Source organism: Temnothorax longispinosus, chromosome 8 (genome assembly GCF_030848805.1).
Source record: "Temnothorax longispinosus isolate EJ_2023e chromosome 8, Tlon_JGU_v1, whole genome shotgun sequence".
NCBI classification, from domain to species: Eukaryota; Metazoa; Arthropoda; class Insecta; order Hymenoptera; family Formicidae; genus Temnothorax; species Temnothorax longispinosus.
The window spans coordinates 6,221,527-6,247,933 of record NC_092365.1 but is presented as its reverse complement, the minus strand read 5'-3'; the positions used below and the strand labels follow the sequence as shown (position 1 = coordinate 6,247,933).

The 26,407-nt window shown below is 40.5% G+C and overlaps 1 protein-coding gene across 6 annotated transcripts in view; it reads left to right on the top strand.

The window, feature by feature from the left end:
* The first annotated feature begins 6,471 nt into the window (after positions 1–6,471).
* The window catches only part of Ca-alpha1d (Ca[2+]-channel protein alpha[[1]] subunit D), a 71,262-nt gene continuing 51,326 nt past the window's right edge, over positions 6,472–26,407 (top strand). For 5 of the 6 annotated variants that reach the window (XR_011733396.1, XM_071786680.1, XM_071786681.1 and 2 more), the window contains exon 1: positions 6,897–7,778. The gene's annotated coding sequence lies outside the window, so the exon portion shown is untranslated. Of the gene's footprint in view, positions 6,600–6,896; positions 7,779–26,407 lie in introns of those variants that run through there. The other variant, XM_071786679.1, reaches the window with a different exon arrangement.

Sequence of the window (26,407 nt, the reverse complement as noted above, 5' to 3'; positions counted from 1 at the left end):
ACGGGAATTGACTGCTCATCAGATAGGGAATAAACCCGTGTATGCATTCCGCGCGCGTAATATTCTGCGGGCGCGGATGATGCCTGCGGAGCGGAATTTTAACGCGACTTCCGGACTTCCCTCGCCGGCCCCGATCAAAACGAGAACACGTTACATCACGCGCATATCGCGTTTGTAAATGAGCGATCGCGTGTGCAACGTTGGAAATGCGTGTCGGCTGACGCGTAATACGCCTGACTGTTTGTTGCAACTCCGTATAATTATCTAATTTCGTTGCGCATAAGTAATCTCCGCGAGAGGGAAGGCGGCGCGCTCTCGTGTCGCATTTAAGTTTTTCCAAGTGGGAGCTTATCTCCCATCGCTTCGGGTTGATCTGCTTCCGAGTTTTCCCGGCGCGCGGTTTGAAGGAAATGGCCGAGAACCAATATCGAGATGCGAACTTCTATTTACGAAGAAGAAGAAGAAGAAGAAACGGCTTCGACTTTCCCGCGAGTAAGATCGGCTTCAATTTCGCGCTCTCGCGGTCGACGCGGTAAATTTAATTTCCCTTTCCTCGTTTACGTAGCCCCGAGAGTCGATTGATCTGCAAGGATCCATTCGGTGTCAATCCCGCGGCGGGACCGCGATTAAAAACGCTTTTCAACCGCTTCCTTTGGCGTCAGTGCTCGAGGGATCGAAATGAGAATCGCGCCTGTTTGCCGTCGCGGAAGAGAGGAGACAACGCGCGCGTTCGCTTCTCTTCGTCGGATAATATTAAATCGCCGGCGTGTACGCCTATTATTGCGTGACACTCGGTTATACGGGCGACGTCGCACGGATGCCGTTGTGTTGACACGCACACATCTCGCCGGGTGTGACCTACATGATTCCATTATGCAGCGCGAGTTGTACCGACGTTGTAGATGTAGATAGACGACGCGACGCGCGCAAAGAGGGTCGGTCTCGCGGCGAGTTTTCTCTCTCTCTCTCTCTCTCTCTTTCTCTCTCTCGGCGTAGCGTTTAGCAGTCAGGGACGTTATCCGTCGACCGATCGTATATTTAGGGAAGACCCCGAAGGTGCAGACCGCACAGCTGTCGCGGACCGCCGCGCCGGTAGCCGCTATAGGAAGCGGTTATCGGGGGAATGATTCGCAAATTCTACGTTCCGGACCTAGAAACAATTGCTCCGCCTTCCCTGATGTTGAAATGTTGACAAACTCATTATCGAATGCCAGCGTATTCTCATTGTTGCATTAATAAATTTGAATCAATGGTTAATCAAAATGAAACGTCGCGCCGTTCGGTAACGAACGCTGATATCAATGTTTTTACACTCGGGTTAGACATCGAGACACATTGAAAATGACATCGCGGTAATTACTCGCGTTGATTTTAATTAATTCATTTTCACCGTAGAAATATCTCCCTTTTTACGACCGGCGGAGATACTCTCCATACTTTTTATAACTTTACTGTCTCTAATTGCAATTAATGTACACGCATTTTAATTAGTCGCTCGAAAGTTTTTCCGGTCGTCATATCGATCAATCAAATTCGATATTAATTATTAATGTCTATTCGCCCAGGTTTTTTCCACGGTAAATACTAACGGATATTGGTCGCCAGGCAGTTCTTATTTTATCGCGTGGCCGTTTGCATTGCCAATGTTCTTTTTTTTTACGGATAATATTTCTGTCTCCGCGACTTTACATAATATCGGGAGAGGGAAGCTCAAAACAGAGCCGAAGAGAGACTTAAACTGTCCACAAACTATAATGTTTCTTACGGCGTAATTTCGTGATCGATCGTACACCCTATAAAAATACGCGTCCCTTCGTATACGCGGTATTGTACGCGATAACAACAACCGTAATGTTGAGCGACACTTTTCACTACGTTTTATTCTAATTTCCCTGAGACGTAATGTGTGTGCACTTCTACAAGTAATTATAATCTAATAAATTTTATCGTCTGACAAAAATTCTATTCGTGAAGTTTATATTAAATTCTCAATTTTCTACATTGTGTTTTACTATGATAATAAAAGGTCTGTTTGTTTTCGCTGCACTTCTGAACTAGTGCAAGATAGTGCAATAAGTTAGAATAAAATAAATATATATTTTCTCTTATTCTAACTTATTGCACCAGTTCAGAAGTGCAGCGAAAACGAACAGGCCTAATATCTTCTTCAGCAGTCTTTCTCTGATTTGTCACAAATAGTGCCTTGTTTGAATAAAAAATTATTACTCATTAAGTTTTTATTTAATCTGACATTATATTTATTATTATTTATTATTATTTAATAGAGATGTGCGAATCAAGGATTTTTTATTTTGAATGTAATTTTATGTCTTCTGTCGAATTCGATTCAAGTCGAATCGACAAAATTTCACTCGAATTGAAACGGGTCGAATGATTTCGAATCGAATCGTTGAAATATAATTTTTAATTAAGAATATAATTATTATTAGATTGAATTTTTTAACACGTAGATAATAAGAGAATATTTTAATGTGGAAAAATAATATTGATTATGTAATGTAAATTCTTTTTAAAACAAAAAGCATATTTAAATGTTATAAAATTGACAATATATATATATGTATTTGTATTCGAATCATCTAGATTCAAAATTTTCGAATAGTTATATTCGAATAATTATTTGGATTCGAATCATAGAAATTTGAATTTGAATAGTTCTCACATCTCTATTATTTAAGTAATTATTTGATTATATAGCAACATTTCTTCTTTAATAAAATTTTTACTTAAAGATGGATAGATGCAATTCTTATGAAACGTAAGAGGATCAGAAACGAGGCATTGGCACGTGAAATGAAAACAAAGCAACAAACTTATCTGATTTTTGATCCTCCATTTACCAAATAAATTCTGCTCTCGTGTACCGCTAAACGACGGAATTTGCACCCTTAAAATGGGTCGGACCAGAAAAGGCCAAAACTCGCAGAACGTAAATGGTTATTTCGTTTAAATTTTATCTTTTTTACGAAACTCACCACCATACGCTCTACACGAACCGTTGTATATACCTACAACGTTATATATAAACAATAATTGCACTTTCTGCATTTTGAGAAATCAAGATATACGATTATAAATAAAATTTAGTTATATATCTATACCTTAGAGAGGTAAAGCATCGTATCTCCAATTTATATCGAAACAAAGTTAATTTAATTTTTCTAATATATACCAGGCGCTTAAATTGTATAATATAATGCTAAAGAGTCTTATCCATTATTACTAAGATACAATATTCCTATACAACATTCTTACGGAATTTTCATACGGCTTTTTCTAAACATTGTATTAGTACAATTCAGAGAAAGTCGCATTGAAAATTTTCATAGAAATAATAAACTTTAAACCCTGTTTTCTCTAAATTTATAATAATGGAGATACGATTCTTTATACCTCTAAGGTACAGATATATAATTATATATAAGTTAGATATAAGTTACATATGAGTTGTGTGTATATAAGTTAGATAATAGCTATATATAATATTTATGTTATACAATACTTCGGTTCGATGTCGATCGAAGAAAGTGTAATCGTTGAATTATTAATTGACGGTAGATTTACTTAAACATTAAATAAATAAGTAAGAAAAATAGAAACTTTATATAAGAGCGAGAACTTACAAGTCGCCGAAGAATAAGTTTGGAGCGAAGACAAAAAGAAACGTTTTTACAAATATTCGACGGCGATACCAACAGGAAAATGATACCTCAATTGGCTCGCGCAAAAATATGAACAATTACCTTACGTAATTTACTTATACAGGGTATATCATAAGTCACGCCTTATCTCTGAAGAATAAATTAACGAAGTCAAAATAAATCGAAAATAAAGAATGACAAAATTACGTTTAAGTCTTCTTTAAAGATTTACAATTAAGGATGTATATCGCTTATGTTAAAATAGAGGGATGAAGCTGAAATTTACAGAGATTGTGCATTTACATATTTCAAAAATCTGTGTAAAATTTCCGATCGATTGTCTGACCCGTTTCCGAGAAATTGTACAGAAATTGTACATAAATATATAGATATATTCCCCATGTAAATATCATATTATATAGCTCTGCTCCTGTACAGTAAAAATGAATGGAATTTTTATGGTAAATTCTTCTATGACATCGAGAATTGCAATTATGGTTTTTTTTTTAATTTTTTCTGTTATATTTTTTTCAATTTTTAAATGATTTATTTAAACAATATCAAGTACACAAAAATGGAACAAAATTGCGATTTATACGCTTTTTTCTGTCTGAATGATAACATGTATACTTTAGAAGTTATTTGATTGTAACTTTTTGAATAAGGCTCAAACGTAATTTCGTTATCCCTTATTTCCGACTTATTTCGCTTTTGTTAATTTATTCTCTCAGAGATGATGGGACGTGATTTATGATACACCCTGTATATCTTACGTTAGATCGAAATAATCACGGCTCCCAGACCCCGCGCGGCTTAAGACCTGGGATAGTTGCACGGGGGTGTTTTTTAGCCGGTGCAAACCCGGCATAACCTTGGAGGCCGGCTCCAAGGTATGCGTCAGGCATTTTTCACCTCCAACGCAAAAAAAAAAAAAAAAAAAATCACGTGCGAAAATTTATATCAACAAGAATTCTACTCCAATTAATTTCCGTACTGCCGCCGACATATGTATCTAATTGTATTAATTTTAGTTCTGGCGTCCTCTCTTTTTCTCGCTCTGTCTTCCCCTTACGGGGGAACAACAATAATCGCGTTTCGTTGCGAAGGGCGAGAGGCTTTCGAAGGACGGTGCGCGACAAAGAGCCGGGGCGTTCTTTGCTAAATCATCCGCCTCTGTGTGAGTCTCTGAGAGTAAACTCGGCGGTCTCCCTTCACGTGGCGTGCGCGATCGTGAAAGTGGGTCGACTGAAATGGGTCGAAAATAAATTTTTCCGCCGAACGTCGTCGTCGTTCTACCGAGGAAGTGTTTTCCTTACGCGCGTGGTCCGTCGACTTACGCGTATCCCGATTTTCCTTCTGTCTCGTTCTTCTTGTACCAGCGCCAATCTCGCGTACCCTAATTGAACGAAAATCTCACGGGGGAGAAACACAATGTAAAAAAAAGCTCATAAGAAAGGAACGTTTTTTCGACTATTCTTGTTACTAAAAATATCAAATTATCATAAAAGAAATTACAGTGCGGTAACTTTGTTAACAACATGGTACTGATAATAATAACATCTGATTCAAGGAAAAATTTGCATTAATTATGTAAATTGCATTAAGTTTTGTAATCAGTTTTGCCAACCGCGGGGACCGCATTAGTATATATATACATATCAATTAGAATAAATTTTGTTGTAAACGTTTTTTCTACCGATCTTGATATTTATACAGACTAATAATTAATTTCACACATAAATTAAACAAGTAAATTGTCTGTTAAATCGATAGCGAGGGAAAAAAAATTTCGAATCTAGTTTGTGCGAAACAATATAGATATGTTTTACTACTGCGCCGTGTCTGACTACGAGTGTCACGTGCTACTGGCTACTCCCTATATGGTCCTTACCACTTGTCTGATTTCTACTAGCAATAACTACTGATATACTGGCGACACGGAGAAAAGTATCAAAACGTGAAAATAACGAAGAAGGAAAGGCTTTATGTCGAATTGTAAATTATCGTTGAGAACAACTTGAACAGAAATATAAATTTGACGATTAAAAAAAATGCAAATGAGAACGGTGAGGTCCTCAATTTTCTCCAAGGGTATCCCCGCGTAAAATCCGCCACTGTTTCCGGCACGGGGACTGGCAACACATTCACCACCGCCACCCTCGCCCCGCGCCGTGGTCGGCTATAGCGCTCGCACGCGCTCGCGTCGCCTCGCGGCGTCTCGCACCGGACCGGACGGGAGCGGGGGTGGGCGTCGCGACGCCAGGCGTCGCTGGCGTCGTGCCGGCGGCATATCGTCCGAGTGCGGAGAGCGTGGAGTGCCGTCGTGTGCCCGTTGTCGCCGTCCACAGCCTGTGCGTCGCGCCCGCGGAAAAAAACAGGGTTCTCCGCTCTTCGGCTCGCGCGCTCCGGATCGGACGACGTCGCCGTCGTCGACCCCCGGGATACGCCGGACGGAAGTCGACGTTCGTCGACCGGAATTTCGGGACTACCCTGGCGCGCGCGCCAGCGAGGGGAAACGTGTACGCGGGGCGAGACCCCAACGCGGTGGAATGCGCGTATATATAGGAGAAGGGAGCACTGGCCGTACGGGTGTTCGAGCGAGACAGAGAGCGGTGCAGTGACATCGGGGTTGCTCGCCGTGAGCCGCGAAGGGAGGCGAGGCCGAGGGGGAGAGGCAGCAGCGCAAGAGAGGACAGAAGGGCGAAGAGAGCTCGGGAATCGCGGAGGGAAGGAAGACTCGGGAAAGGGCGAAGGAGAGAGATTTCCCCCCGTCGTCGTCGTCGTCGTCCTCTCGTTGTTGTCACGAGAGCGAAAAGAGCGCGAGGGGGTACTAAAGCAAAAAGGCAGGAAATCCGGGGATCGAATCGTGGACGCCTCTTCGACATCGTCGTCGAGACATCGTCGTCGTCGTCGAGCACCTCTTCTTCTTTCTCTCCGGTACCTATCTCTTCGCGGCCGGAAGTGGTCGAGCGCGCCGGGCGGGAATTTCGTTGCCGGGAATTCCCCATTCGCGCTCCCCGAGACTCCGGTACCACATCGAGGGTGCGTGCCGCTCCTCTCGGGGATGCCGTATATGTAGAGGAAGCGCGTAACGCGCGCGCACGCACGCACGCGGTATCGGTCTTTACCTCTGCGCTCTTTCTCTCTCTCTCTTTCTCTCTTTCTCTTTCTCTCTCTTTTCTCTCCCTCTCGTCGGCGCGAGAAAGAGAACCGCGTATATATAAATATAATAGAACGCACCTAGATATCTATTTATAAGTTTATACGAAGCAGGAGAGGCCGCGAGAGAACTGAGGGACCGAGATAGCAGGAGGCGGCGGGATGGAGATGGAACATTGCGAGAAGAGGAACGGAAAGAGAAACTTGTAAAGATGAAAGGAGAAGAATAAAGAGAAAGAGGGAAAGAGAGAGGGTCAAGCAGAAGGAGAGAGCGAGCTGAATAGAAGAAGCGAAAAGGAGTGGTGGCGGAACGTGTGACGGTGGTGCGCCCGCGCTCGGTTTTCCCCACGTCTTCCATCGTAGTAGTGTACCGGTCGCCGTTCCTGGTGGCGGTGCTGGTGGTGGTGGTGGTGGTGGTCGCGATTGGTGGTGGTGGTGGTGGTGCTGATGGTGGTGCTGGTGGTATTGGTCTTGTAGTACAGTGGGTGCTCTCGCGCTGTGTCCAGGAGGTAGCGAGCGGTCGCGACGTAGCGCCACGAGGGAGGTGTTGTTGGGCGAAGATACACACGCGCGTCGCGCGCGTGCGGAAAGCCGCGGGAAGGGAAGGAGTGAGAGGCTTCTCAGGCGAAGAGGGTGCGTTGCGCCCTGCGTAAACCTCGCGGAAGCGGTGCCGGGTCGACCGAGAGGCCGGCACGATCGAGAGGACCGGAGAGGACCGGAGCAGACCGCAGGGACCGGAAACGGAGACGGAGGAAAAGGGCGAATCTCTCGTCTCTCGCACGGGTATAGAGTGAGGCAGTGAGCCGCGCGGCAGCAGGTCTTGCCGAGCAGCGATCTTGCGGGGCCGCGCGTGAATACGAGTGCGAGTGAACGCGCGGATATGACGAGCGGATACGCCCGGCGGCTCACGTGATACGCAACGCAATCATCGTGCTCCGCCGCCGAGGAAGATATGTGGTAAGTGCGATCCTGCCTCCTCCTTACCCCTCCTACCTTCCGCTTTCTCGAGAGGGTGATCGACGGTGGGATCAGCAGTCGTTTTCTCGGTGTCGAGGATCGACGGAAGTGGTGCTAGAAATTGACGGAAATGATCTTCGTGGGATCGTCGATGAGATTCTTCGAGATGTCGTTTTAATGCTGCTCCGCATGTCGGACGTCACGTTGTGCGTTTGAATCGCTTTGAGGAGACGCGCGAAGATCGGAAAAACTTACGTCGTGATCGATCAATCGCGAAATCCGCGAAGATCGTGATCTAGATGAAGCTTCTTAGACAGCATCATGTCCATAATCGGGACATAAGACGTCTTATGTCCCGATTTTGGACACGCGTGCTATCTGAGTTGTTGCTGAAACTCGTTGACGAATACACCCGATGTGTAATTGGAGGAAGATCGGTATCTTTTTTTTTTAGAATAGTAAAGGTGTTGGTAGGTTTTGAAAGAAATTTGAGATTGATTTGTTAAGTCAGTGTCACGTCATCGGGATGATTCGTTTTTGTTGGAGCGTGAGAAATACAGCGTTACGTCTTTTGGTGATTTTCAAAGGTCGATAAGAATCCCGCTTCATCGGTCACATTCGTTCGATTGTTGCACCGTTCGGAGGAAATTGGTGAGATTATATAAGACGACTATATCTCGTCCTCGCGTATAACATTTTGCGAGGTCGTTTAACTTGGCGGGACTTTACATAAAATAAGCCGGTTATTCTCGAATTTCAATATCGACGTTTCAATTTCTGATTTTTATTTTCGTTTCATATTAAATATTTTCCGAGTGATAAATAGATATATAAAATACAAATTTGAACACCACATGTCAAGAAGATAAAACCGTCTATAAAAAGAGAAAAGAGAATAAAAGTGATACTATATTTTTTATACGTGCTGCATTAAATACGATAATAAAACAATCAAAACCGGCATCCTAAAATAATAGCTCATCATTAAAATCATCTTCAAGTTCGTTAAAAGACGATTAAATCTAATTTTTTCTCAAATTAATATTATTAAAATAAAAATTAACGTTATTAAATTAAAAATAATATTCCTAAAGTTAAAATTAACGTTTTAACCTTTGAATACTCCATATCTATCAATTTTCGTAGATAATTATAGATAAATTGGAAATGCTGTATAAAAATTTAAATTATAAGGAACTTGTTTTTCTGATCACTGATATATATATACATATATCACGTAATCATCACTGACCAACAGATTATTAGCGAAGCAGTCGAATGGCGTGTGCAGAGACAGATTTGTGCACATTCAATACTTGAATCGCTCCGGTGGCGGTGGCAGATGTTTCAGTCAATACACTCGTTTCATAAACAGCGCGGTGAAAAAGTGCCCTGAAAGTTGCAGCTCCGAGAAGAAACGGCGCGTTGGCCCGGTTCTGAAGTTTCGCGCGCCGGTTTTACGGTAAACGTTTACGTTCGACCATACCGCAAAATTTACATCAAGATCCGTTTTTTTAAACTAGATTCCGGTGAACGTCGCTCCTGCTAACGCCGCCGCGCCGGCGAGACAATCGCCTTTCGTCGCGCGTTTGATTAATTCGAACAAAAACTCCAATCTATCATGAAACAAACAGACATTCGACGAAATACACAATGTCGATATCGTTATTTTCTTCCGACGCCGTGACGCTTTATCACGAGTTTTCGATTTCTCGCGTAGAACAAGTCTCGTGAAAATTAAAGAAGCATGTTTGAAAGAAGAATCGCGAGATCGTGTCATATTGGATTATATACAACTGATAAAAGATCAAAGAAGCTAAGCAACCAGGCTCTTGAGAAACGGATTCCAAGATTCATGTTAAGAAAGGATATGATATAACATTTCATGTGATAAGAATAATTCATGATGCGATAATTCTTAATAAATAAATAAATAAATTTAAAAGTACAATAAATGTGCGTGTTGTAACACATAAACATGTTACATATATGCATAAAATTTATGAAGATAATTGTTAATAAGAAATAGTACTTAATTACTTGACACAAACTTTTTGGGGCGTCCAAATACTTCTCAAGTGCAAAACTTTTGAACTGCTTCAAACGTTTAAACGCAATAAGTTACTAAAATTGTATTCAACTTTAAACGTTTCGCATTGGCGAAACTTTAAGCAAAATGCCATCCGTATTATAAGTCCAGCGCGCGAAGACTATATAATGAAGAAAGATCAGGTACGATAAAGCTGTCCACGTCGCGACAGTTTCAAAGGGAGTGAATGGCACTGCCGATTAAAAGGACTATTAAAAGGGGATAAGGAGTCTTCTGTCATCTGAGAAGAACGCTCGCGAGTGCAAATCGCCGAGTGACCTTGTGCCCGCGAGAGTCTCCCCGTGGAATGTGCCGGCTGGATTAATGAATTTCATTAAGTCGGCGGCCGGGCCGGGTGCGAGGTGCCTTAACGAGGGTACGGGCACGAAACAAATTGGCGAATTTCATTATGCTGTCCCCCAACCGCGATAATTTGGATACACAAACAGGGTCTGACAGAATCCCGTGTTTTTCTAGCCTCGCGGTAGTGACGGACGGCAGTGGACAGATGTGTTTTATAAAAGACGGACACACGGGATCCTCGAACTGTATTTTGCGCTCGTTATGTCATGAAGACATTTGTAAGAGTGCCTCAAAGGATTCCCCAGACAGCATCATGTCTAAAATCGGGACATAAGACGTCTTGAAGACGTCTTAGGCTGCGGTCCACTTAACGCTACAAATGCTTCGAAGCATTCCTCTTCTCTTTTCTTTCAATGAAGAAAGAAGGAAAAGAAAAATGCTTCAAAGCATTTGTAGCGTCAAGTGAACCGCAGCCTTAAAGATGTCTTAAAAATGTCTTATGTCCATGCAGATTTTGGACATGCCGCTGTCTGGGCCATATAACGATAGCACATTGGCTGCATATTGAATCAATGTGTGAATCAATGCCCGACAAAATTGAATTTTTATCACTCCTTCCATAAGCACACGCACATGTAATATTTCAACAATTTTTTAAATAACGATAAAGTAATAAATGTCATTTAAAAACCAATGATTAAAAATATTCCTTCTTGGTACACAAAGGGTGGATTTTTCATTTAAAACACTGGCGACCAACGTATTAAATAAACGCAAATATATTTATGATGTAACGGATGTATTCATCCATTTTCGATTGTACAAAAGATTAAAAGATTATTCTGTCGTCGTTTACCTATCGGCGGGAAATCACAGAATTAATTTGCAACGCTCTGCCTCTCTCTCACGGTTGCCTTGCGCCAATCCGGGGATGAAGCGAGTCGCGCGTCTTCTCGGCCAATTCCTGACGAGCTGGCCGATGACGGTAGCGTTTATTTTGCGCTCTAATGACAGATGCATTTACTCGGCTCGCTATGCACCGCCGACACGTGTCGCCGGGATAGAGAGAGAAAGAGAGCGGTATGCGCGCTATCAATATGCAGTTTGTTCGAACTACTACTACGTGCGATGCCAGCAGAGCTTCTTTACATACTCGGCGATACATTACCCGGCCGCCGTCACACAGAACGCAAACTACGTTTTGATTCATCGGTTAAACTCACCGCTCCGTCAGTGTATAGCCGCATCCGTTTAGCGATGCGGCGAAACGGGACACAAAGGACCGAGAAAACTCGGTCGGCTTCTCTCCCTCAGTTCTCCTCACTCGACTCGTGAAAATCAGCTCGCATAATCGCCGCACATTGTAAAAACAGTGGCGACTGTTAGCTGCGAATTTCTTGGCACACGTAGACTTCGCGCAGTTTAATCGACTTTCCATACAGTTAAAATGCGGCGTAACGAATTGCGAGTGAATTTTAAGAATTCAAGAACTTATTCTATGTAAATTATTCTATGTAAATTAGGGATGTACATTTTATTTAGTGGCGGGTTGTAGAAAAATGCTTCGGATTTAACGAGAGAGCGAATAAGGGAGTATTTAAAGAGCGGGGCATGCTTCCGGTAAGCTAAAGTGGCCATTAACGTTTTCGTCTATAGCTATTTGATGCACATTTCAGCAGGCTGCTCGCGCGCTGTGTATACACATTTAGATTTATCTAATAACAGCGAGCCAAAATACGTCGATAGTCTAGTGACTAGGTACGCGCCTGTTTAGTTGCGAATCGCTAGGCAAATTTAGCTTCGAGGTCAATCAACTGAGCCGTTTCGGGCGATCGGGACTGGAGCGCCGATGTCAACCGCATCGTTCCGTCAATTTAATCGAGAATCACGGTCGCCCGAATTTTGCTCGTCTCGCACAAATGCTTATATTTTGATGAAAAAATATAAAAATATAAAAAATATTCGCAACACGAAGAAAAACGATGCATGGTGCATTGGTAAATTGTGCACTCTAAATTTCTTAGAGTAATGATACACTCGAGAAAATTGAGTGACTGGTCCAATCACTCAAATTAGAATGACTTTTCACTCATAGGAATGAATTCTCTCACTTTTTGCTGTTATAGAGTGAAAAATGTACTCTGCAAAATGGAGTAACTATATGTACTCTATTTTGTAAAGCGAATATTTTCACTCTATATAATGTGGAGTGAATATTTTTATTTGTGAACACACACAGTGAGTGAAGCATGCATGGGTCTGTCATTAGCAAAAGGAAAACTGTCGTCTCGTTGTTTCTCAACGTTATTATTTTCCGTTGCGCGTGTACTTATCGGTACGAGACATGTCCGTGTCCCTTCATAAGGATATAAAGATTGTAATCAAGGGATACTTTATATCCTTAAACGTTAAATCGGTAAATGAACAACATAAATTGTTATAAGCATTTACCTCTGGATAGAAACATTGACATTTCTTGATATATTGATATATAGAGGTAAGTGCTTATAACAATTTTATGTAGTTCATTCACCGATTTAATTGCTATATAAAGAATGGTGCTTAGGTTAGATTGTGTTTCTAGAATAGCACGTTCACTTTACGTTCAGAGTTAAACAGTTCACTTTTGTGAAAAATGAATTTTTTTACTAATTAAGAGTGGCGGTATTTTCACTATCGGTTGAAGTGAATACTCACTCGTTTGGAGTTGGATTTTACTCTAAGAAATTTAGAGAGTGGGTGAATTTGAAAAACGTATTTGCTGTAAGCTTGTATTAACAGTTAATTTTTTTGTAGCTAATTATGTCGCGCTTGATTGCGAACGTTACGCGTGGTTACGCATGGCGTAAGCTTCGTCATTTCGGCCGTTTAATTAAGTAAGTAAATTGTTAACGTCATTTTACGCCAGGCAACGTCCTCGGTATCGCGTTCGCAAAGGCGAGTTCTGTTGACCTCGGGAATCGCGAGCCGCATACGGCGCCAGTGGGGTGCACGTGTTATGCATGTAGATCACAATCGTGAATACGTTCTCGCATGCATAATATTGTTACAGCGGCAAAATCATTTCCGCGATTTTTATGTCTCTTTCTCTTTCCCTGTCTCCCCCTCGGTGTCTGACGTCGCGCTCTTCCACGTGAAATGGGATCACGAGCCGCGCGAGTAATTTCGCGACGAGGATAGAGAAACTCCGAAGCTTTCGGAATTTCGCTGAAGAAACTTTGCGGTTAAAATTAATGAAATAAAGAAATACCGGTTTTTTGGTTTATTTAAAGATGCGTAAAAATTTCGTTTTTTTTTTTACGCGAAAGAGCATAAGAGGTTCCTTGCTGCGCAAAAAATATGGATTTGCGCGAAATGTGCAAGTGTGGCGGGTGGCCGAGTTGGGAGGAGCTTTTTCGAGAATAATGGGAATTTATCGTAGCGGCTGACAACAGGAATCGCTAAAAGAAAAAAAGCATTCGCGCAGTACGGTGCGGTAAAAAGGCGCGATATTTTCATACGCAAGTCGGACACGCGACGATAGAATTTTCACGACCCACCCGTTCCTGTTTCTTGACAAATTAATTGCCAACGTGCCGGCGGCGCGGTGACGCAAAGCCATAAAAAAGCCTCCGTCTGATGAATATATCATTAGACATTGAAGATAAGCTAGATGATACGAAAACTGTTTATTCTAAATAGAAGTTTATGAATTTAACGTCTTCGATTAATAGTTCGTGAACTGCTATTAAAATTCATAAAGCAGTTGTTCGATATTTTTTTTACTTCAGCGACGTTTGAAGACATTTATCTTGCTCCCGTTCCGCTTTTTGCTAAGTCTACATTAGGAATCATCATTAGAGAGTGACTTTAATTGAATTAGATTAGACTAAGAAAATGGCGCGCGAGATTGATGACCGAGACTTGCGCGAAGGCCGTATCGGAAGAACCTTTATCACGGTGGTAACCGATACCGCGCGCGCCTTAAGCTCAGTTTCAACGTGATTTAAGAAAGGCAAAGTTAATGGGGTGGATTTTTATAATAGCTCGGTTAACTGCGCGATTAAGTGTCCCATCGGTGTATCCTAACTCGGGACAAGTAAAGTCTCGGGGAGAAAAAAATATGGATGTCTAGGAGGAGAGGATGCGACGTTTAACATAATCCGCCGTTCGCGCAAGGCTGATCCGTGATATTGTACGCGGATGGAATTATGGGACTCTTTTAAATGTTACGGTTATACGACAAGCGACCGAGGAAATTTCAGTGCGGCAATTAAATTCATAATACGGAGATTATAAACTTCCGTCCTTCTTGATGCCTCTTGCCAAGCCATTTATCTTTGGATTATCATTGTGTTTCAACCTCAGAAACAAAGCTGATGTATTTGTTGCGTAGAAGCTATACTGTCTGATACAACGTTGAAAGGTTTTCTGGTTTACAAACATCGATTTTAATACTTAATTTTGGTAAAAGTTTATTTTGTTTCTATCCTCTTTTATATTTTCTTTACTTTCAGACTTTTGATGTAGTTATCCAAATTTTGGACGCTAAATGTATAAAAATAATACTCGAAATTCTGCAAAAGAGCATCAGTTATTGCAATCAAAGAACTTAGAATCTAAGAGTATTTGATTTTGCAATAAAAAGTTATACATGCATAGAGAATTTATACAAAATTATTCGAGACACGCTTGCGTATCTTCCGCTATTTTTACTGCCACTCTCCGTTGTGAAGCGAGTTCAATGTTCAATGCCAGCCAAATTTCGATGCCGACAAAATCGAAGTTTCGATTACAGACATTGCTTGTCTTTCACCTGCGGCCGCCGTCGCTGTCGTCGCGCCGCGCCGCCGCGACGAGCTAATCGAATAGGAAATAGTATTTCCTATTCTGTCAGCGCGATCTGCTACCTCGAGTCCGCCGACATTCCACCTCGGCGATATCGATCGACTTTCGGCGGAAGGAAGTTCTCGTGCCATTGAAGAAGCGGCTCTATTCCGGAAAATCGCCGCTGGGCGACGATGGTATTCGAAAGAAAACTATATATATAAGTAGTGACCAATTTTGCGGAAAGCCAGAAGCAGATGGCAATTCGAGATGGGAAAAAATTCTGGTAGAGTTTAAATTGTTAAACTACACTTTCAAATTGCGCTGCATAATTTTTATCCTCAGGAAATTTGAATCTTTTATTACAAAAATGTTTCACGTTGTTAACAAAATCGTTCGACATGAAACGCTAGAAGATGATGCAGGATAGCATAGGTAGATTGTTTGAAAATTGATTTTAAACCCTGCAGGAAATTAAATTTAGCTAAACTACAAATCGATATTTCCGTACGTAGTTACGCAGTACACATAGTGTCAATACAATGCAATTGTATTGTAATCTATCGCGATTAAAGACAGCAAACTGAACGTGGGAATTGGACATGGAAATGTCGTTGAATTGTTGATTCAATTTATAAGACCACGTAAAAAAAAAACCGGAGAGAAGCTTTACAGCACAAAATGCACGAGGTTTGCCGGGTGCCAATTATGAGAGAAACGATTATTTTCTCTGGCGATAAAAGAAACAGAAGCCTGTGCTTTTTAAAAGAAGAGAAATTGATACATGGAGTTTCTTGCGCAATCAGTGAGGTTTCTTCTGACCTTTTCTCCCACACACACACACATACACACACACACAATGACCTTTCCTTCGCTACGCAATTTGTGAGTTATCTTACAAATCACTTTGAATACGGAAGCCGTGCATTCTCGCTTCGAGAATGACGAAACTCGGTTTCTTGACACGGGAGGACCCACACGCGCGAAAGTAGGTCGAAGCTTCGGGAGGGTTGACAACCGCTGTCAGGGCCGCGACTGCTAAAACGCAAAGCCGAGTCCTTCGCTTCTTCTAAATCTAACTCAAGAACTCTCTACGTTTAATTTCGTCTCTCGTTGTATCGTATTTTCACGTAAGTTGACGCTCGGGGAGTGTAATCTGAAAGAGTAATTCTGTGTGGTAGGAAAAATCGGGGTGAGACAAAGCTATAGGCTTAAAGTTTTTATAGCTAGACTCGGTTGGCACGATAGATAAATGGGAATGTGCGAATAATGGGAAAATGAGACAGACATTCAGATCGGCGATGGGAGAAGGAGAAGGAGGCTCTTGAAACAAGGTCGAGCTATTCCGATAATGCACGTCGTCTATGAACTTTCGGGAGTCCCATTCGGGAGCTAGGTGGCAAGAAGGATTGATTATCTTCTAGAGGGAGAAAAAAAGGAACATTGTGCAATAGTACTTTGACACCCGATCGTTCTGACGAAAAAACAACAACGGCAAAATGATGGAATTTTTTTTAACGGCAAAAAGCGGGGAAGCCGTGCTCTCGGAAAAAAAATTGAAGTCATAGTCGAGAAGTAGCGCATCCTTAATCGTCAACAAATGTTTCAGCAAAATTCACAAATTGAAAAGTATAATAAATTATTGTGCTGGCTGACACGTGATCTTAATTAAAATATTTAAAAAAAACTTACTGCGCAGAGTTAACCCAAGCTTCCTTATCTTTTCAACAAGTTGGAAAACTCGCGCTACAGATTCACTTTTGCGCAAACGTAAGAAAAATAAAGCAGAAGAGGCATTAATATACAGACGTGTATATGTGTGTGCGAGCGCGCGCGCACACACACACATATACTGTTGAATTCATAGTGTTAAATTATACTCAATTTGAGTAATTATTAAGGTCGCCACTGTTCCTAATCAATGTATCATTTATAATTTAATTAAATGGAGTTAAAATAATACTGTTAAAATAATAAATTTTGACACACATGATAGTAAAAAATAATAAAATGTTATTTAACTCCAGGTATTGGTTTAAATTTCATCCTTTAATATTTAACAGTGTACACATATACCTTAGAGGTAAAGGATCGTATATTCCTTTAGAGAAAACAAGGTTTAAAGTTTTAAATAGGGAAATAATATATATTTTTTAGATAAAATAAAAGTAGTAACTTATTGATTTATTAAATCTTTAATAAAGTAATTTATAACTGACATGTTTAATAGTACAACTGCCAATAACACGCTGTACGTGGTTTAAAAATTAGGCACTACAAACATTTTCAATATGACTTTTTCTAAACATTGTATCTTAGGAACTAGTAATAATAGACATAAGTTGCTTTACCATTATACATTTAAGTTCCTGGTTATATTGAAAAATGTATTAACTCCATGTTGATAAAAATCGGTACAGATATAGGTTGATAAATAGATTTTTTTCGACGGATTAGGCGATATTACTCCAAAATAACGGGGAGTACATTTGTGCAAAGGCGATTCGGCTGCCAACATTATGCAAACGTCGGTTGCCAAAATGCAGTTTGCAGTAACGTTCGCTACAAAGTGTGACGGCAAATACCTATAAGGGCCAGCACACGAACATTGCCATAGTCTTACGTGAGAATCTTGCGTTACGCGACACGCAACCCAATCTTACGGCAACGCACAAAGAAAGAACGTAACGTAATTAGTCTTATGTTACGTACGTTACATTAAGCTTTTCTTCGTGCGTTGCCGTTAGATTGGCTTGCGTGTCGCGTAAGGTAAAGGTACCAATACCCGGACACTGCTTAAGCATAGGAAATGTACCAATACCTGGACACGTATCTGTGTGTGTGTCTGGATACCTTTAAAAAATATATAAATTTGTGAAAATAAACGTTTGGATATTATAACTGAAGTTTTAAACTACAAGAAAAAATACTTTTATCTTTGATTTTAATTCGCGTTAACTTATAAATAATAAAGGTGTCCGGATATAGGTACATGTCCGGGTATTGGTACCTTTACCTTAACGCAAGATTCTCACGTAAGGCGTATAAGACGCTACGGCAATGTTCGTGCGCTGGCCCTAACGTCGGCCTCCGTCGATTCGTGGCGGATGAATACTAGCGCGCGGAATGCACTTATCGGCGACCGGCCGAAACGAACTGTGGCCCCGGATCTGCAATTCCGCTGCCACGCGATTTCTTCAATCGCGCGACTAAAGTAAATCCGTGCCTTCCGCTCGACTGAACGAGCGCGAGCTTGTGCTCGCTATACGCCGGAAGCCGAAATCCCCGGGATCGGTCGTCGAGCGTCTGAGCAAACGCGAATTATTTGCGCCCAAATGCGCTGCTACAGCTACACGCCAAATCGCGCTCGTATCGTCGCACGTGACAGAGATTTTCTCGAGCTTAGTGGGATAATCGATTGCTCGTTCACTGGGCGAACTCGACGGAATCTATTTTGTTTTCTTTTTTTTTCAGGTTAAAATGGTTAAAATGGTTAGAACTACCACTTTCAAGGAAAGACCGCGAGAAAGCAAAGCATATCGATCTCTCCTATACGCTTTTATTATACTTTTATGATGCAGTCAAAGTAATGTCAAAATCAGTCATATTAAGCAAATAAAAAAATAACGTAAATCAATTAAAACAACAATTTAAAACGTATGTGCACGTATATATAAAAATAAATTAAATAATAATATAATTAACGTAGGAAAATTTATTTGGAACGTTAAAGTCAACGTCAAATCAATCTTTCGCAACCACGAGGAAGAAGGATGATCGCGGGAAAATTAAAATCACCGCGTTTGAAAGGGTTAATGCATATAATTTACTTGTTTGCCAGGAATATCGAGCCCTATACTTGAATCACGTAAATTAACAATCTTATCGCCGCCCTGTGATTTATTCGACGTCATCCATAGTTTTCTGAGGTTTCGTCATTATCGTTTTCCTTCGCAGGCTCAATCACTCACACCTTAATATACGTATCGTCACGTGTCGTCTCCCTTAGGAAAGGTGAAACGCCCGTTTTCTCGGAGTATCGCAGGCTAAGATCGTCCCAAATGATCTCGGCTTCGTGACCCAGAGTTCGAGCTATTTTTAGACGCCTCCCACTCGGTCTTGTACGTGCACATAGGCGATTCCCCCCCTTTTGCCATCGGCATCCTGTTATTTCACCCGTTCACGACAAACACTGTCGCTTTTTATAGATATTTTTCTTAGAAGCAACGTTAGATCTTTTTTATTCATTATTTCAGATCCACGACTCCGCTTGTTTATTAAGACCGGTCACGTTTTACCGTTTATCAGAAAGCCTGTTTAAATTTCTGGACAATAATTCATTTGCGAGATTTGGATTTGCGAGTTATAAATAAAATGATTCGAGAAAATCGAATCTCTATATTTTTACATTACTAATAATACAAAAATATAACTTGTTTCTTTATTTGTCCCACTTAAAAACAGCTGCTGCAAATGATTTGAACCGTAATATACTGCTAACATTATTTCTGAATAACGCCAAATGTCTCTAAAACTATATAAGTATGTTTGTAAATAAAAGAATAAACATAGCACCTCGAGCGGATCGGTGCAGCTGAAGATTTAAGAAGATAATCCGGTGATCCATCAATCGAACGAAATAAATTTCTCGCGTTGCAAAGATGAGGCGCGGCGTCGTTAAGTGTTTAGCTATTTATGTATACGTGGTGCAAGGTATCAACGTGACATATTATCGCCTCGGATAAACGTCATCGACAAACGGAGATCCTCGAATGAGTTTTCCGATAAAGCGACGGGGGGATGGGAGGGGAGGGGGAATATGTAACGCACCTATACGATATGTAATGCCATAATGCGAATAATACATAACTGCGCGAATATCTTCTCTCTCTTTGCGGCTGCGAAGGAACACACCGTGTGGTTATTTATAATATATCATTACTGCACACCTTTTACTTTGTTTGTCTAAATAAAATATGCAAATGTCACGGTGCCGTAAAGTCGCGCTCCGGTTGACGGAAAGATAAAATTGTCGGAAAATTAGCGGCGACTTTTTTTACCAGAGCTCGTCGCTGTACACTTCTCCGCGCAGCGCGCGCCATCACTATTACCGCAAAGTTTTCAACGATTTATGTTTATTATTAACGTATTTATTATTTGAAATTAAAGAATGGAATTTTATACGCGTAATATCCGTAAAGTCATTTTCGTATTCTCAAAGCGTGTATAATTCCCTGGAGAAATGGAAAGAACAATTTTTATGTTCTTTTCACGTAACTAATTTATACATTCTGTTGCAAGTAAAATATAAAGCTATCGACGTTGATTAAAATCGTCTCCGGTTCAAAATATACAAAACTGCCCGGGATTAAACGTAAATCGAGTTACTAGATCATCGCACGCGCATTTATTCCGACCGCCGCGACGTTGATTGCGATTGTGTCAAAGCGGCGAGGAGATTGTTATACGTAATCAAGAGAGAAAAGGGGGAGGAGAGAAAAGGAAAGAAAGAGATAGAGAAAGTGAATTATAAATCGTACTACGAGTGACAGATAAAAGAGCAGTTCGACGATCTTGACGAATCGCTCGGAGGGGACACGAGGTCTAGGGGTAAAAATATCCGCGGGAGTGCCGCATCGAGAGAGAACTTCTAAACGCGATGCATCGATAGGAGGATAGACATACGGCGACAGGAGGGAGATATACGCGGTTATATATACTATATTGAGCGGCACTTGACCGCGATTGACAGCGTCTCGTTAAAGTGATTTCATCCGGAGCGTATTATTCGTGGAGATGCAAAGACGATCGATCGAACGCCGCTGCCGCGACCGCTTCGGGCGACAGTGTCCGTGGAATTTTTTCGCCGCCGGACGAAAGCTGCGCGCCACGGAAACTGTATTTGTTTCTTAATAGACAGCTCTAGTCAGCGATTTATCATTGCTCTGCACGAAACATTACGATAATCATTATGACAATCAGATTCAAGGCATTTGTGAAGTAAATAAATGTGTAAAGTATCATTTTTATGATATAAACTGTTAAATTCATCGTGTCAAATTATACTCAATTTGAGTCATTTTTACACAGGTCGTTATTACTCCTGTTCAATATATCGTTAATTTAACTAAACCAATGGAGTTAAAATAATGAATTTCGACACACATGGCAATTAAAAATGACAAAATGTTATTTAACTCTATAGATATTGATTTAAATTTCATCCTTTAACAGTAAATAAAATGATATTAAAGTAATAACAACAACGAAATATTAAATAGATTAAATTAAATTGAAATTGCAATAAAAATGTGCTCGAATATCTAAAGTCCTCTCGCCCTGATTGCGATCCAGATATTTAAACATCACTGAAAGCCTATCCATGAGTCATTATCATTTAGCAATAGCTGCAATCTGCTACAACAATCGCGTACGTAAATTACAAAAATACTCGGTTCCCTGTTTCCGTTGCAAGTGTATTACAATTTCTCTGAAACAATAGCTGCTTAAATTAGCAGGTAATCCCGAAATTAGAGCCAAGCTGTCGGCGCAGCTGTGCCTAAATCCGATCGTAGATTTTGACTCTCGATCGTCGTGTCGCGTGAGACATGCAAATCGAGTCGCGCGCGCATTGTATCACGACGTACGGGATGCGCCCGCGGGAATTTACGCGCCTCGACAGCTGCGACAGTTTTCGGTGACTCCGAAACTGTGTTCGCGAATTTTTGGCGAATCATTTATTCGATCGCACGGCCAAAGATTCTCGCTGCATAATTCAGGAAATGCCGAAGTTCGCAGAAGCGACTCTCGAAAGAAGGATGTACGAGTACAGATATATACAGCACGCACGTACATACACACACATACACATACGCACATATATGTATGTGTCGCGTACGGAAGACGCGGAAGATAGGATTAACGGACAATGCGGATCTGCGGATAAACGAAGCCAGTATCAAGGGAATAACGCGAGATCTCGGGATCAATCTTAGTTAAATGCTATACGAACGTCGAGTTGGAAGGGTCGGATAATGACGCTTTGAAGATTTGCCCCATGCACTTTGGATGCGGATTATGCATTAGCTTTGATTGCATGTGTATAAAGGATCTGTATTAATGTTTAATGGTATATGGAATATGTAGGACATATTAATCTCGGATTACTTTGACGCATTAAATTATTGCGAAACTTGTTTTCATCTTTCTATAATTTATATATATATATAATATATGTGTACATCTATAAATAATTTTCAACACGTAAGTAATTGTGCGTCAAAACGGACAAAAAGGAAGCGTATAAGCTTCGCGATTCGTTATGACACAAAGTATACTTTATATTTTAAATACATCACGCTTAAATTGACCGCCGGATTAATATGACACTGATTTAATTATGCGCTTTCACGCGCTTAATTTACATATTTATACGATTGGGTTTATCTGTCCCATTTTATATTGAATAAAATATTAAATATATGATGTTACTGAATTGAAGCTGGATGAATTAATAACAAAAAAAATTGAATTTCTTTCTCTTTCTCTCCCGCATGGATAGAACGATATTACGACTTGCAATCCAAAAGAAATGAACGGCACACACGTCGTCTCGCGGACACTTAGCAGAATTACGCCAAATACTAGAAACTGTATGACTCATCCCTAGTTACGTGCCTCATTGCTATCTATAAATCTACGCGAAGGCACGCCTATTGCACGCTATTTCGTCATTCTGAATCACAGGGGCCCCTCGGCGCGCATCGCGCGAATTTTACGAATCATTGCATGTCGCGAATAACGAATAGAACGAAATCCTCCATCTCATACCGGTTTAAATAATTCGTACAATGATATATATAAGCGCGTTCCCTTTCCCTTTCACGAAGTTGGAGGAGAATTATGCTGCGAGATGCGCCGTTTGCTCCCAAGAACAATGGCCTCGAGAGGACAAAGTGACTGGAACAAAACGCAACGTAACGAGATACGCCGCGGAATATTTCGAGGTGATACAATTCGTTACCGAAGCATCCCGCGGCATTCTCACAGCGAGATCGTATTGTGCGGCTCAAAAGTAGAGAGAGAGATACAGAGACGGTGGAGGCGATTAGATCACAAGACAAGTTCACGATGTGTCGCGACACGGGAGGCAGGGACGAGGCGAGAAACTCGCCCGTAGGTAGAGCTTTCTAGTATTTAGGCACCCTAAATATAGCACGGACTCGGCTATAAATCCCCAGGCCCCCGGTCTCTCTCCCGCGGCCGTTGCGACGTTTCTTTCGGGATGAACGTGTTGCTCGGCGACGAAGGTTGTTTTGGGCATCTGCTGCGGCGACGGATGTGCTTGAAGACGTGAAGCGTTGAATTTCTTCGCGACACTTTCAATGATTTTTCCGAGGTGGCAAACGCAAAACAAGAAGTCAGAGTTTAATGATACTAATAATAAAAAAAGTGTGCAAATTAGAAGCTGCACATTGCTTCCTCAATTTTTTCGCTTATAAAGTTTCCTCTATAAGGAATTAGCAAAATTATTAGCATATAATAAATTGGCTACCTCATAGAGGAAGCCATTTTTTTTATTTTTATATAATCTTCACAGAAAATAAACAATAAATAAAGAAACTTAATTTGAATGAAAATTTGACATTTTCTCAACATATCGTTGTTTAATATATTGAGATTAATTTATTAGTTGGAAAACTCCACTTAGGATATAAAAAAATATTTATAAAAATTTGAAAATACATTTAAAAAAATTTCAATTCAAAATTGAATAAAAAATGAACCCATTTCATCAATTCTCATTAAAATCAAAACCAATCATTCTTCAATGATACTCTGCTCATTAAAAAAAATTTAGCCCGATATCTCAAAATTGTCGAAAGTTAGAACTTCCACAGACATTTTTTGAAAAATTGAAACTGCTTTAAAATATCTAAAACACTGTATGAATTTTTATTAAAAAATACCTATAATACACTGCTCAAAAGTATTTGCCACCTTAAAGAAATTTGATCAGAGATGAGTTTATTAATGCAATTTTAATGAAAAGGCCAATAATTTGCTACATGTCTTTATTGCGTAGGTAGTTTACATGTTATTTAAACAATGTTAAACAATGATTTGACAAGAAAATAACATTGTTTTCAATTTTCGCCTCATCAATGGCCGTCACGTTTTTTTAAATTACGGCTTTACACAGTTTTGACATCTTGTTGATTAATTTTGTAATTGATTTTTGGCTTCTAAATACATCAACGTGACGATCTCGGAAAATATATTTATTATTTGAGATTTTCCGTGCGCAAAATAATTGCATAAAATTAGGATGTAAGGGATACCAACATAACATTAGTTTTGTATAAGATAAGTTAACAATGAGTACATGTAACAATAATCTTCACTTTAAATTAAGTTTACTGCGTACAATCAGAATTTTTTTTTCTATTTTTTTCTGCAAGTGGCAAATACTTTCGAGCGGTAGTGTATGTATCAATATAACAAAATATTGTTTTAATAAAATAAACGTTGATAAAATAAATAAGAGTCTAGCTGTAATGCGCGTGACTCATTTTGTCAAATAATAAAGAGTGCATCAAAATAAAATAATAAACAATTGTATATACTACATTAATAAAATATTTTAATAGAGAAAATTAAAATAAATATACCCATATTTTTATACACGTAAATAAAACGTATTTATTACATTTACATATTTTTAATTGTATAAATTTGTGTAAATTTCTTCCAATTAAATATACGTTGTTATTTTTTGACTCTTGCGCTAACGTTTATCCAGCAAAACGCTGCTTTGAAAATTTGTCGTTTACAGGGACTTTAGACAAACATTTTCACGTGGCCACGTTCATCTCGAAAGAGAGATGGCCCGTCTATTCCAGAATTATCCTATCAGTCGAGGCTCGGCTTCAAAGGACCATTGTGCTTTTGGATTAGCGGTGTGGTCGGCAGAGAATCGCGGATTTACGGGACAGGTCGGCCGAATCAATCATGTCGACTCTTAAACACGCGGGTTTTGCGAGCTTTCCGCGGCAAGAAAATTGCTCGAAAAGCCGAACGCGCGCTCGTTAAATCGCGAAGAATTGTCCGCGGCAACGGCAGCGGTCCTCTCCACGAGCGATTTATTGTATGCGCGATAGCGGGATTACGGGGGTCGGCGAAAGCATCGACCGTTCGTATCGTCGCACGAACGTTACAATAGTATAATCTATTGATTTCTATCGCGAGTAATTGTCGTGTTACCGCGCGCGATTTACGTCCAATTTACGTGGGGATTTATCGTTTCCGACGCGAAAACTTGAAAAGGGTGGAATAAATGTGCCTTTAGATAATGTGTCCAATTTTTTACCGCAATCATGTTTGCTTAATGCGACTGTCTTATTTCCCGCACGCGTCGCGTCGTATAATCAGTAAAACAGCAGGCATACCGCGAGAGAGTTAAGGAGAATTTACGATTTAATCGTGATCCAAAGAATGGAAATAATCAATTGTCGCCGAGAGGTACGAAATATCTCCGACGTAAAGAATGAGAGAGCGGAATGAAATAATCTTTCTATTGTTTGAAAATATAAAAACCGAAGGTATATATAGCCGCGCGAATCTCTCTCGCAGGCGAATTAATCTTATTATTCCATTAGAGGCGCTAACAAATTTTCGGCCGCTCCCAACGTTTCTCTCGCAATCGAGAGAAATAAATGACCAGATTTTCTGCGGAGAATGCGCCCGCGGCTGATAGGTAGCAGCCCCGAGATCGGTAGGAAGGCTGCGCCCGAAATAATCGAGTTCTTTTCATTCGGCAACCCGGTTATCTTTTTATTGCACTCACGGCGCAATCGAAAGCCCGCGTGCGCCGCCCGCTATGCATCTACCCTTCTCGGATCGGGGGCGAGAGCTGCACGACCCCCGACGCATTGTACGCGTCGTTACCGCCGGCGGATTTGTACCGTCAAAGGTATAATTGCGTCGTTTGAGAGTAGCAGATTCTCAAATTACTTGGGATGTTTCGCTTTTTTCCGATAAAGAATGCGTGGGACTGCTAACTTTGCGTGTCTGCTGGGTTTCCTGTTTTTTTTTTCTGTTTTTTTCTATATAATATCTAATATATTTTGTTCTTCACACGCATTACGTCTAGAATCCTAATCTTACCTTATTGCAACATATTAAAACCGTGATAATTATCATATAAATTATATCATGTAAAATTCATATAATATAAATATAAACAATTTCGTAACTTGCCAGTGATGAATAACAATGTATTTCAATTTTTTCGACTTAACTGGCAAACGGGTTTCGTACAATCACGACGTTTCGGCCCTTGGTTTGGGCCCTTATCAAGTGAAAAACTATATCATCTGTAAGACTCGTCGGTTGACATCACAAGACATCCGTAATATATGAAGTTATTCCA